We start from the raw sequence: 12,793 nt of genomic DNA on the forward strand, positions 1-12,793 counted from the left end.
TTTAATTCTCTGAGGAACCTCCATACTCTTCCCTAGTGCCTGTACCAATTTACCTTCATACCAACAGTGCACAAGGGGAAGCTCCCTTTTCTCCACACCCTCACCAACACTTACTGTCTTTGCTAATAGCCATTCTAACAGGTGTAAGGTGATAACCTCCTTATGGTTCTGATTTCCTTTTTCCTGACAATTACTGATGTTGAGCATCTTTTCATGGACCTGTTGGCCACCTGTATGTCTTATTGGAAAAATGTTTATTCAGATCTACCCATTTTTTAAAATATTTATTTATTTAATTTTGGCTGTGTTGGGTCTTCGTTGCTGCGTGCAGGCTTTCTTTAGTTGCTGCGAGCGGGGGCTACTCTTCGTTGCAGGTGCACGTGCTTCTCATTGCGGTGGCTTCTCTTGTTGCGGAGCACGGGCTCTAGGTGCATGGGCTTCAGTTGTTGTGGTGCTCGGGCTCAGTAGTTGTGGCTCGTGGGCTCTAGAGCACAGGGTCAGTAGTTGTGGTACGTGGGCTCAGTAGTTGTGGCACATGGGCTTAGTTGCTCCGCTGCGTGTGGCATCTTCCCGGACCAGGGCTCCAACCTGTGTCCTCTGCATTGGCAGGCGGATTCTTAACCACTGAGCCACCAGGGAAGCCCAGTGCCAGTTTTTTGGTCATTATTTTGCCTAATACTGAAATACTAATATGAGTATATTTTGTTTTTAAAAAGGTAGAATTCACAAAATTAACAACATATCAGTGAAATAAAATATTTGATATTTAAAATACATTTGGAAATAGAAAACCTCAAGCAAAGCACGAATGTACCAGTATATGTTTAATATCTTATTCTAATAAATTATTAAAGTGTTTAAAAATAACTATCATATAAAAATGAAGACAATCATGAGAAACCCAGAGTAAGACGATTTGATTTTCCTAAAGAGTTGAACAGGAAGACTTGATGCCCCAGTGTGGTCATTGCTGAATCACAGTGTATTTTTGTGCCACAATTTCCAGCTGCTTCAAGCTCTCAGACGGCACCGTTGCGGGAAACGGAGAGATGAGAAGGGCTAAATCAGCTTTCCTCTGACTCACTCGTGTTCAAAGCCCATTTCTGCTTTGATAATTGGAGGAGAACCTTTCACACAGCGCTTTGTTGTCTTGTCTGGATGCCGACCTTCCTGAGAGCATCAGAGCATTTCCGGTTCCTCTTTACCTTTCATCTTGTTCAGCCGGAGACACTTGAGTGTTTGCCACATTCATTGCAGGACCCATCCTTCTGTTCCTTTGTTTGAGGAGTGTGGGAGCCTTAACCCTGCAGCCGGGTTGGGTTTGCATTTCTTGGGGATGGAGAGGGAACTTTCTCCCAGGAATATGCTCACTGGAGGTCTCAGCCAGTGAGGGTTGGTGCCCAAAGCCATGGAGACTGCAAAGCAGTGATTTTCCAGCTCCATCACCCCACATTTGTAAGCTGGGATGCACTTGTCCCCCCAGCAGTCATGGCTGCTGTTACTGTTACAGATGGGGAAACTGAGGCTCGGAGAGGTTGGGTCACAGTGAGTGAGGGCGGGGTCAGGATTCAGACCCGGCTGTGCTCTGAACCTGCCCACCACGCAGCCTCCTGGACCACAGCCTGGCGGAGGTGCCGGTCCAGGGGCAAGACCTCCCGGGCATAGTCACTGTCCCCTGGGGCAGATGGCCCGACTGTGGCAGGCGGAGGGCTGAGGGACCGGATGGGGTGCGACTAGCTTGGCTGTGGCTGGTAGGGGCGGGAGTGGGGCTCATGCTGAGAACTTGGACAGCTACAGGTCGTGGAGCCCCGAGCCTTCCAGGCAGAGGGGCTGTGAAGGTGGAATACTTGGGCATTTGGGGAAGCCGACGGAGCCTCCACAGAGACTGGAGGGAGGAGCAGGAAGGCTGTGTGGATGCATCCAGGGTGGGAGCAATGCGGGACTGTGCCCAGGGTCTTGGTGAAGTCTGAGCAGAAGGGTCCTGGCCCAGGTTGGGTCCGTCCCAGGCAGCTCCCTCTCCTGAGACCTCACTGCTCTCAGATCTCTTCCTCCCCTCGCCCAAGGAGAGCTCTTCTGGAGACTCCTCCACTGGGCAAGTCCCGTAATCTCTCACCTCCCTTTTCTCATCTGTAAGAAGGAGGTGACAAGTAGTCTTTCCCTCCTGGGGTGGCTATGAGGACGCATGAGGTGACCGATATCCCATCGGGCCTGTGCCTGGTACAGAGGAGGGGATCCCAGGAAGGGCTGGGCATCTGTGGTTTTCTCTGCCTCTGCCTTCTGCATTCTGTCTCCACCTTTTCCTACCCAGATGGCTGAGCGCCTCTCCTGGCACGCTTGTCCCCCACCCATCCCCGGTTTCTGTGGGTCTTTGAACTTCTGTTTCCACTAAGAGAACCACTCTGTACCCCATCCCCAGTCCAAAATTCAGGAGGAAAAGCATGAGTGAGGAGAGAGCTGATGAGGGTCTGTGACTGAGGCCCTCTGCCTGTGGTCTGGAGACGGACACCGCTGCAGTTGCCCTTAGTCAGATACGGCTTAACTTATACCCACAGTGGGAACCCTCAACGTGATCTTCCCCTATTAGTTCACACGCACTGGATCAGACGTCTTACGGTGCAGATGTGCTCAAGACCCATATTATAAAGGAAAGTATAGTGAAGATTATGTGAGTTTGGCTTTTTTTGCATTGGAAATAAACAGAGTCCCCACTTGAAATGTGTGATTTTGGAGAAGTGCTTGTGAGTAGCAGCCTAACGCATTCTCTACTCTTTAAGAAATAAAACCACAAAAAATACTGGATTTAAAAAAAATACTAGAGACAAGCATTCCATCTATCAGCTCATGAAAGGAGTTTTTATATTTTGGGATGCCATAACAAATTTATGTATTTAAACATAAAAGTATGTATGTCAGTTTTGTATTTGACAATAAATGATGTAAATGGAACCTTCATGTCTGGAGGAGCCAAAGTAGACTTTTTTTTCTTTGGCTGTGCCGTGCAGCATGTGGGATCTTAGTTCCCCAACCAGGGATTGAACCCATGCCCCCTGCATTGGGATGTGCGGAGTCTTAAACCAGTGGACCGCCAGGGAAGTCCTGATGTTTGTTTTAATCATTATGGTCTGGCCAGGGAGTACATTAAAAGGATTTCTAATACAACTTTTGATAGGATATAGATCAAAAAGAACAATGTTTCTCCTACACTGTGAGGCAATAAGGCATAGTGGTTGAGAGCATGGACCTGGAGCCGGGTGGCCTGGGCTCAAATTACAGCTCTGCTGCTTTCTAGCTCGTGACCTTGAGCCACTTAACTGCACTTATCTGAGCCTTGATTTCCCCACCTGTCAAATGGGGGTGATACTGTCTCTTCAGGAGAGATGTGAGGATTCCATAGGTTAGTGTTTATAAAGCACACTGGACTGTGCCTGGTACACAGGAAGTGTTCTGGGTATGTGCTAATACTAAACTTATAGAAAGCATAAACATTTCAAAGTGGGTTGCAAGTTCATGGCACATGTTACTGTTTGTGAATCAAAAAAAAAAAAAAGCTGGAGAATGTGGCAGGCCCTGGGGACAGTGGATCGGCCACCTCAGTGAGCATTTAGAACATTCGAGCACAATGTTGAATAAGCAAGTTATCATTTGGAAACTTTGCAAGAGGCAGTTATGATTCCCACCCCCATGTTCTGAGTCTCGAGAGCTGTTTTAGTGGGAAGTGGAATTGGCTGGGAGCAGTCGACACTAACCAGCACCTTCCACCCAAACTCAGCCAAAGGCCAGTTCCGGCGAGCCTGTAACTTGTCCTTGGGTTTGGGGGGCGGGGTGGGGGGGAGTGGAGCGGTTTGCTAGGGCTTCCATAACAGTATAGCACAGACTGGGCGCTGTAAACAGCAGACATTGATTTTCTCACAGTTCTGGAGCCGGAAGTCCAAGATCCAGGGGTTGGAGAGTTTGGTTTCTTCCGAGGCCCCTTTCCATGGCTTGTGTGTGGCTGCCTTCCTGTCGTTGCCTCACATGGTCCGTCTAGGCCGGAGGGGTTACTGGGAGCAGGCTTCACCTGGGGACCAGGGTCTTCTGGTGCTTTCCTTTACCCTGGCCTGCTCCCTGGCAGTTCATGTGTAGGTTGAGTCTAGTTCCCCAGCACAATGCTTGTTGAATGAATGAACGAATGCAGCGACCCACAGTTATTGAGCACCGCTGTGTGCTAGGCACTCCTTGTACATTCTATGATCTGATCCTCCCTGAGACCCCGTGAATTCGTGGTTTATTACCCTCATATTATAGATGAGGAAACCGAGCACAGAGGCGTTAAGTAAGTCTCCCAAGGTCACACAGCTGAAGAGTGGTAGCAGTGGCATCACACTGAGGACTCTCACGTACAGATGAGCTGCCTGATACGTGTATCAGACAAAGACAAGTTTGGTGTTGTGGTGTCCATAGTGTCGGAAGACCCCTGAGACTTTGCCAGGGTCTCTTCTCAAGCAGTCCCCTGCAGCTCCAGAGAGGACTTTATGTGACTTTCAGCCTTGTTCTGCGGCACAGATGGGGTGGGAGGCCTGGGGCTAGGATGGACCTCGGAAGCTGGAAGGGCCGGAGCTGCTGCTCACTGGAAGGCCCAAATGCTCAGCTTGCTCTCTGGGTTAATGCCTTCCTGGGTCAGTTCGGGGAGCAGGGTGGGTGGGCGGGGGCTGATGATGCCACCACCGCTGCAGTGGGGAGGGTGCTCACAGCCAGACCTCCCCCTCCCAGAGAGCCCTGGGGGCAGGGAGGTCCTGCTGGGGCTGGGCCAGGTTGCCAGTGAAATCTTTGCCTGAGGAAGCAGATCAGTAATCAGGGGGGTCAGGTGATATCAGGAGGGTGAACCCCAACTCAGGCAGAACCCTGGCAGAGGCAGAGAGAGGGAGGAGGAGTCCACATCTCAAATTGGTCGGAAAGCTTTTTCCTTCTCCGTTGGCACAGACTGCTCCAGCCCAAACCCTGCCCGGATACTGAGGGCTGCCGTGGGGATTAAATGGGTTAAAACATGGAAAACACTTAGAAGCTCCTGGCACAGAGTAAAAGCTTATCAAACGTGGGAATTCCCTGGTGGTCTGGTGGTTAGGACTCTGCACTTCTACTGCAGGGGGCATGGGTTTGATCCCTTGTTGGGGAATTAAGATCCTGCAAGCCGCGGCCAAAAAAAAAAAGCCTCATAGATAGGACTTGCCTGGTGGCGCAGTGGTTAAGAATCCGCCTGCTAGTGCAGGGGACACGGGTTCAAGCCCTGGTCTGGGAAGATCCCAGATGCTGCGGAGCAACTAAGCCTGTGGGCCACAACTACTGAGCCCGCGCTCTGGAGCCCGTGAGCCACAGCTACTGAAGCCCGAGCGCCTAGAGCCCGTGCTCCCAACAAGAGAAGCCACCGCAATGAGAAGCCCACGCACCGCAACGAAGAGTAGCCCCTGCTCACCACAACTAGAGAAAGCCCACGTGCAGCAACAAAGACCCAACGCAGCCAAAAGTAAATAAATTTATTTATTTATTTATTAAAAAGAAACGTTTGTAGACATACAGGAACCGACATGCATTGGCACGTGCTAAAAGATTGGCAGTGTTGTGGGACAGTAAGCGCCCTGTCTCTGTTGGCAGTCAAGGACCCATTGCAGGGCTTGGTCTTCCAGGTCTGGGGGTCTAGAATTCTCCCTGGTGACTAATCAGTACTTTGTGCCAGGGACTCACACCCATTAATTACACGTTACTGTGTTTACGTTCTGTTTCGTGCCGGGTTTGCCTTAGGGACTCAGTAAACAGCCGTTGTATGAATGAGCAGCACATCCTCAATTTACAGATGGGGAATCGAGGCTCGGATTTTAAGGAAAAGAATGTCTCAGCCCGTAAGTGGAGGGTCCGGGTTACCAACCTAGGGTGGTCTTATTAGTGCCTTCAAGGGCTTCTTGTCTCTCCCACTGTTTCTCCTCACCCCCTCCCACCCTCTCACTTTGTTCTTCCTTATGGAACCAGCTCAGCCTGTGGTTTTTTTTTTTTAATATTTATTTATTTGGCTGTGCCAGGGTCTTAGCTGCGGCATGCAGGGTCTAGCTCCCTGACCAGGGATCGAACCCAGGCCCCCTGCAATGGGAGCGTGGAGTCTTAACCACTGGACCACCAGGGAAGTCTCTCAGCCTGTGTTTCTTTTTTCTTTTTAAAGATTTTTAAAATATTTATTTATTTGGTTGCACCGGGTCTTAGTTGTGGCACGTGGGCTCCTTAGTTGCGGCAGGTGGGCTCCTTTAGTTGCAGCTTGCCAGCTCCTTAGTGGAGGCATGCATGTGGGATCTAATTCCCCGACCAGGGATTGAACCTGGGCCCCCTGCTTTGGGAGCGCGGAGTCTTAACCACTGCGCCACGAGGGAAGTCCCTCAGCCTGTGTTTCTGAGCTACTTGACCTGCCTTATTCTGGATCCAGACTTCAGGCTCCACGCCTGATAGCAGTGCTGTCTATCACCATCTCTGAGAATTTGTCCGTTTCTTCTAGGTTGTCCATTTTATGGGCATTTAGTTGCTTGTAGTGTATCGCCCTCTCTGGATCTCAGTTTCCTTGTCTGTAATGTGGGTAGGGCATTTCTGGTGTTAGCACCAAAAGTCCTACATCCCAGAACTCCCTCCATCCTGGGCAAACCAGGACAGTCGGTCACCCTGCAATGGGGGAAATAAAAAACTACCCCGAAGAGTTGTAATCAGAGTTGAACGGCATGTGTAAAAGCACTCAGCTCGGTACCCGTCACGGGGCCAGTGCTCGATCAACGGGAGGTGCAGGTACTGAGCCTTCCTGAGTGCGAGGTGGAGGCCGAAAGGCCTGAGCCTGGATCCTAATGCCGCCACAGCCTGGCTGTGTGCCCTGAGTTTAGTTTATCTCCCTGGGCCTCCGTTTCCCCAGATTTTTATTTTTATTTTTATTTATTTATTTATTTATTTTTGTGGTACGTGGGCCTCTCACCGTTGTGGCCTCTCCCGTTGCGGAGCACAGGCTCAGCGGCCACGGCTCACGGGCCCAGCCGCTCCGCAGCATGTGGGATCCTCCCGGGCCGGGGCACGAACCCGTGACCCCTGCATCGGCAGGTGGACTCTCAACCACTGCGCCATCAGGGAAGCCTGCTGTTTCCCCAGATTTTAGAAGAGGTTAATAGTCATGCAGACTGCGTAAGTGTGAGGAGTTTGAAGTGAAACAATGCAGGCAGAGCACTTCGTTCGAGAGTGCGGGCATCAACTTTGGCTCAGCAGGTGGTGCCTGTGGTTAATAATGTGCTTACTAAGTCATTGACAAGAGCTGCGGAACTTTTGCCAAGTGCTGTACATTGGGCTGGGGCCCCAAAGCAGCCAGTGGGCCTCTTACCTTGTCCCTGGCGTTGGTCCTTTTTTAAAAAATAACCCCAAACAAAGGGAGATTTTTGATAAAAGTGAAGCCTCCCGTTCTCCCAGGGGTGTAAGGAGGACAGTGTCCAGGAGGGGGCGCCAGAGCACCAGCCACAGCAGCGGTGTCTGTTTCCCTCCCTCCCTGCCCACCTGCTGTCACCAGCGGCTTCCCAGGGACCTCCTGTTCCTCCCTGGGAATCAGGAAACGCCCTGGCTGGGACTCAGCCTGGAGACTCCTCTAGGCTCTGGGTATTCACCACTGCTTTGTTTAGACAAAGGCTTCGTGGTGTCCCAGACCCTGGGAGGACACCTGACATTCTTTATCTAATTTAATCTTAAAATGTTCCAGGGGAAGAAGGTATCCTTGTCTCTGATTCCAGACCAGGAAACGGAGGCACCGTGAGATTAAGTCACAGCAGTGGGTGCAGCCAGGGTTCAAACCCAGGGGCATCTCACCCCCATGTCTTTGCCAGCTGCCCCTGAGAACCCTAGTCTTAGAAGGATCTTACAGTCTTAGAGGCTTATAAAGCCTAGACCCATAGAAGTTTTTATTCAAGTCAGATATATACTTGTTTAATGTTTTTTCCACTTAGGTAATACCTGGTTGAAAAAACAAAAGGAAGAATCAGTCCCCCTTCTCTGCAGGCTGGCCCCAGCCATCCACTTTCCCTCCCTGGTGGTGACCACTGTTACAGTTTCTTGGGTCTCTTCCCAGATGTTAGAATTCGGTGGATTTCTGGGTGACCTGGTCTCCTGGGCCTCAGCTGCTTTTAGCCCCCTGCCCTCAGGCTCCCACTGGTGTCTCTGTCACAGCCCAGGTGATCTAAAGGGTCTTTCTTGGCTCTTGGAATCCCCCCGACACCCGGCTTCAAGTCCACCCATCCCTTTAGAAGGGGCAGTGGTACTTAGAAGAGTGTCCCCACGAGTACAAAGGAGGTTGGTCCTGCATTCTCTCTCTGCCCCTCCTCCTCCAGGGGTCCTCATCCCAGAAAGGCCCCCCTGTTCCTGGTGTGGACCCACTTTCTATTTGCCCCCTGTGGAGGGAAGAGCGGAAGTGCCCAGAGTCACATGGTAGGCATTGGGCACCGAGGCTAGACCCCTGTCCCCATGGGGTACCCTGCAAGATGGGGGCTTAGGGTGGTGGGTCCACACAGGGCAGGCCTTGCCGTGTCCTTTCTCCACCTGGGATCTGGGTTGGAAGGTTGGCCTTACTCAGCTGTTATTTCCTCTTTCAGAAGCCCTCCTCCCCGGGGCCAGGTCAGGGACCCCTCTGAGCATCCCTCTCCTCTGTCAGAGCTCTAGTCTCACTGGATTGTGATTTTCTTCTGTTTATCTGTTTCCGCATTAGAAGGTGTGCTCGGGGAGGACAGGGCCCTACCAAATTTTGTGTTTCTTCCCATTACTTAGCACAGAGCAGACACTCCATAGATGACTCAGTTAACCCAATACTTTCCACCCAGACCCACAGTTCCGCCTGCTTCTGGGCCCACCGAAGACTACACATCCCAGCCCCTTGAGTTTGCTCTGTGACGTGCTCTGGCCAATGAAATCGGAGCCAAAGTAGCATGTCACTTCTGGGTGGAGACCTTTCAGAACTAGTGCATGGTTCTTCCTGCTGCCCTCCCCCTGAGCAGTGATGGGAAATTCCAGGTGGGTTCCTCAGCGGGGACAGCAGGGAACAGAGATCCCTGTTCCCACCCTTCTACTGGATATGTTGCACAAATGAGAAATAAACCTTTTTTTTTTTTTTTTTTGCGGTACGCGGGCCTCTCACTGTTGTGGCCTCTCCCGTTGCGGAGCACAGGCTCTGGACGCGCAGGCTCAGCAGCCATGGTTCACGGGCCCAGCCGCTCCGCGGCATGTGGGATCTTCCCGGACCGGGGCACGAACCCGCGTCCCCTGCATCGGCAGGCGGACTCTCAACCACTGCGCCACCAGGGAAGCCCTATGACAGTATTTTTTTAAAAATTACTTTATTGAGGTATAGTTGATTTACAATGGTATGTTAATTTCTGCTGTACAGCAAAGTGATTCAGTTATACACACACGTACACACACACATACAATATTCTTTTTCATATTCTTTTCCATTATCGTTTATTACAGGATATTGAATATAGTTCCCTGTGTTATACAGTAGGACCTTGTTTATTTTTGCCCTTTATACCTCCCTGGAGAGTTGTGATAATCAAAAGAGATGTATGTAACAGGGAATAGATTATTATCTTATCACTCACCCTCACACCCTCTCATGCTTTATGCCTGGTGATGTGTCTGATCTCTCGTGGGTTAGTGCCTTCCCATTGAAAGAATATGGCATTCACTCATTCATGCATTTGTGTTGTGGAGATATTAATAGTACCTCCAATATAAGATTGTGATGAGGATTAAATACATTAATGTGTATAAGGTTCCTAGAGTGGTTGGCACATGGTGAATACTCTATAAATGTTTCCATTGTTATTATCAGTCTTTTCTAGTTCATTCAAGAAAATTTACTGAGCATCCACTGTGTTTCCTGGGACTAGAGAGAACAAAGCTTGTTCCTTCCTACCTTGGGGGAGTAAGGCCCAGGAAAGAATGTTGCTGCCAGTGTAAAGGTGCCGAGCCTGTCAGCAAGCACAGAGCGCTAGGGGATCTTCCAATAGGAAGGGACTCCGTGCAGGCCTGGTGTGTGGGTACTGGGGTGGCCTTGTGCTTTGAGATGGAGCCACGGGGGCTGGCTGGGGCTGGGGGTGGCCGGCAGCGCTTACGGAAGCCCCCAGCCTGGGAGCCAGAGTGCTGCTCTGCCGGTTCTGTTCACGGTCCCAACACGTGCCTTGCCCCTCAGCGGCAGCAGGGCTGGGGTGGCTGGAGGGGAGGGAAGGAGGTTGGGAGCAGGCTGGGCTGTGTGAACACACAGATGGTGGGTCAGGAAGGAAGGCCAGGGAACCAGCACTAAGGAGGGAGGCAGAGGGAGAGAGGATGGAGGGGAAGGTGAGGGCTGCTGGGGGCGGGTGCCTTGGGGGCGGGTGCCTTGGGGGCGGGTGCCTTGTGGGCAGGTGGTGGAAGCCTAGGCCAAACCCCTATGTTGCCTCCATCTGATCATGAGCCCCTGTGCATGGAGGGGAACTCTGACCATTGGGGCCCAAGAGCACCTGGGCAGTATCAGATCACCACCCCTGTGTTACAGCTGGAGAGACTGAGGCCCAGAGAGGATGTGTAACTTCCTCACAGACACACAGCCAGTTAGGGGCTTACCCAGAATCAGAACCCAGACCTCTTGATTCTTAGTCCAGTGCTCCTCACATGATACCACGCCGCCTTTTGGGGCCTCGGGGCCTCCTGTTTTATTGGAAAACCCTAATCTGAGGGGGGCCACGTTGCTGCCATTGCTGATGTGTGTAACCCTGCACTCCGTCCCGTTCTCCCTCCTCCGTCTTCTCCCCTCAGGGGAAAGGGCACAAGCAAGTGCAGATTCCGTTCAGCTGTTCCACCCTCGGCCCAGGGCTGGTGCAGAGGAGCTGGGAGCAGCCTCCCTTACCCCACCGACCCACCTTCTTCTCAGAGGCAGGCTGGGCCTGGGGGGCAGGGACCTGTGGTGGGGCTTCTCCCTCAAGCTCTGTGGTGGGTGCCCTCTCAGATGGCCTGGGTGACCCCACCTCCTGGTACGTGCACTCTTGTGTCATCCTCCCCCCTTGAGTGTGGGCTGATCTAGAGACTTGAGTCTAAAAATGGAATGAGTAAGTCCCCTACATACTAACCTTCAAGTTGCGATCTTTCAAAGATGCGAACATGCGTTTGCATGTCCAATCACGTTTAGTTCACGTGTCTGGCGTACGTTGTCACGTCCGTGCATCCTCTACAAGAGGCTGTGCTTCTGTGTACTTTCCTGTATAGTACCGTATAGAGTACAGTAGTACAGTATCTTTACTTCAAGCCCAGGATGTCTGGAAGCAGGCGAAAAGCAGCAGTGATGTAGCTGGCGCAGTACAGTACTACCCAGACATCCCTGGATCGATTTTTCAAGAGGGTAGATAGAATTGAATCCAGCAAGGAACCAGAACCTGTGCCATCCACGTCAGGCGTGAGTGGAACTGCAGCTTGCCCTCTGTCTCCTATTGCTGACAGTCCTTCAGCTCTACCATCTCCCACTTCCCCTCCCTCCAACAGTCAGTCACTCTTCTTGCCTGTTCACTGGATGCCAGCCCCTGTATGCCAGCTGTTATAATGCACTACTGTACTTTTCAAGGGACTGTACTGTAAGATTCAAAATGTTTTCTTTATTTTTTCTTTGTTTTCTCTGTATTATTTGTGTGAAAATTACTATAAACCTATTACAGTACAGGACTATATAGCCGATTGTGTTAGTTGTGTACCTAGGCTAACTTTGTTGGACTTATAAACGTGCTGTCGGAATGGAACTTGTTCGTATGTAGCGGACTTACAGTATGGATATCACTTCTGAGATTTTGTTACTAAAGATGGTGGCTTGTGTCGGGAGTGCCCCCCCATTTCTCTCTCGCTTGCTGGCAGCCAGCTGCCATGTCATGAGCTGCCTGGTAGTGCCAACAGCCAGCCAGCACCTGAGGCCGACCAACAGCTGTGGGAGTGAGCTTGCAAGTGACCCCTCCCCAGATGAGCCTTCAGATGAGACCACAGCCCTGGCTGACACCCTGACTGCAACCTCAATGGGAGACTCTGAGCCAGAGACCCCAGTTGAGCTCTGCCCAGATTTCTGATCCTAGAAACTATAATAAATGTATGTTGTTTTGCTCTACTACGTTTTGGGGAAATTTGATGTACAGTCATGGACAACTTAATACAACCCATCACCTCCACCTCCTGGAGCCGCCACCCCCCCCTTCTTCCTGGTCCTCCTCACTCCCTCCCACTCCCCTGAGACCTAAGGGAGAGTTCACAGTCTCAAGTTCTAGTCCTCCATATTTTATTGCCTGACTTTGACCTGACCTTGGGGAAGTCATTTCACCCTCTCTGGGTTTATTTTCCTCTTGGTTAAAGCCACTTACTGACTAGTAATAACTTCCCCAGGTGCTCAGGTCTGTGCAGTGGACAGGGCCTTTCCCACCTACTCTCTCACCTTGACCTTCACAACTGCTTGGAGATGTATTTGGGACAGGTCTCCACATCCCCAAATGACAGAAGAACAGCCCCCTGGTGAGAGATGGTTTGCTGGAGGACACACAGTGAGGAAACAGCAGGACCCAGGCGAGGTCCCTGACTCCAGCTCAGGGCCGTGTGGGAAGTGGTGACAGCATTTCCTTGGGTGATAGTGACGATGGTGAGTCAGTCTTTGCCTGTGACATGTGTCACACTGGCCACACCCTCCACGTAGCATGCCTTCTGTGCTGCAGAAGCTGCAAAACACGACTACATTTTCCAGGCTCTCCTGCAGGTAGCA

The 12,793-nt window shown here is 51.3% G+C and overlaps 1 long non-coding RNA gene across 1 annotated transcript; it reads left to right on the forward strand.

The window, feature by feature from the left end:
* The first annotated feature begins 6,935 nt into the window (after nucleotides 1-6,935).
* Nucleotides 6,936-12,151, forward strand: LOC117199004 (uncharacterized). Its single transcript, XR_007470110.1, has 2 exons — nucleotides 6,936-10,403; nucleotides 10,434-12,151. It is a non-coding gene; the product is annotated as an uncharacterized LOC117199004 (long non-coding RNA).
* Nucleotides 12,152-12,793: the final 642 nt, after the last annotated feature.

This window comes from Orcinus orca, chromosome 11 (assembly GCF_937001465.1).
Source record: "Orcinus orca chromosome 11, mOrcOrc1.1, whole genome shotgun sequence".
NCBI lineage: Eukaryota > Metazoa > Chordata > Mammalia > Artiodactyla > Delphinidae > Orcinus > Orcinus orca.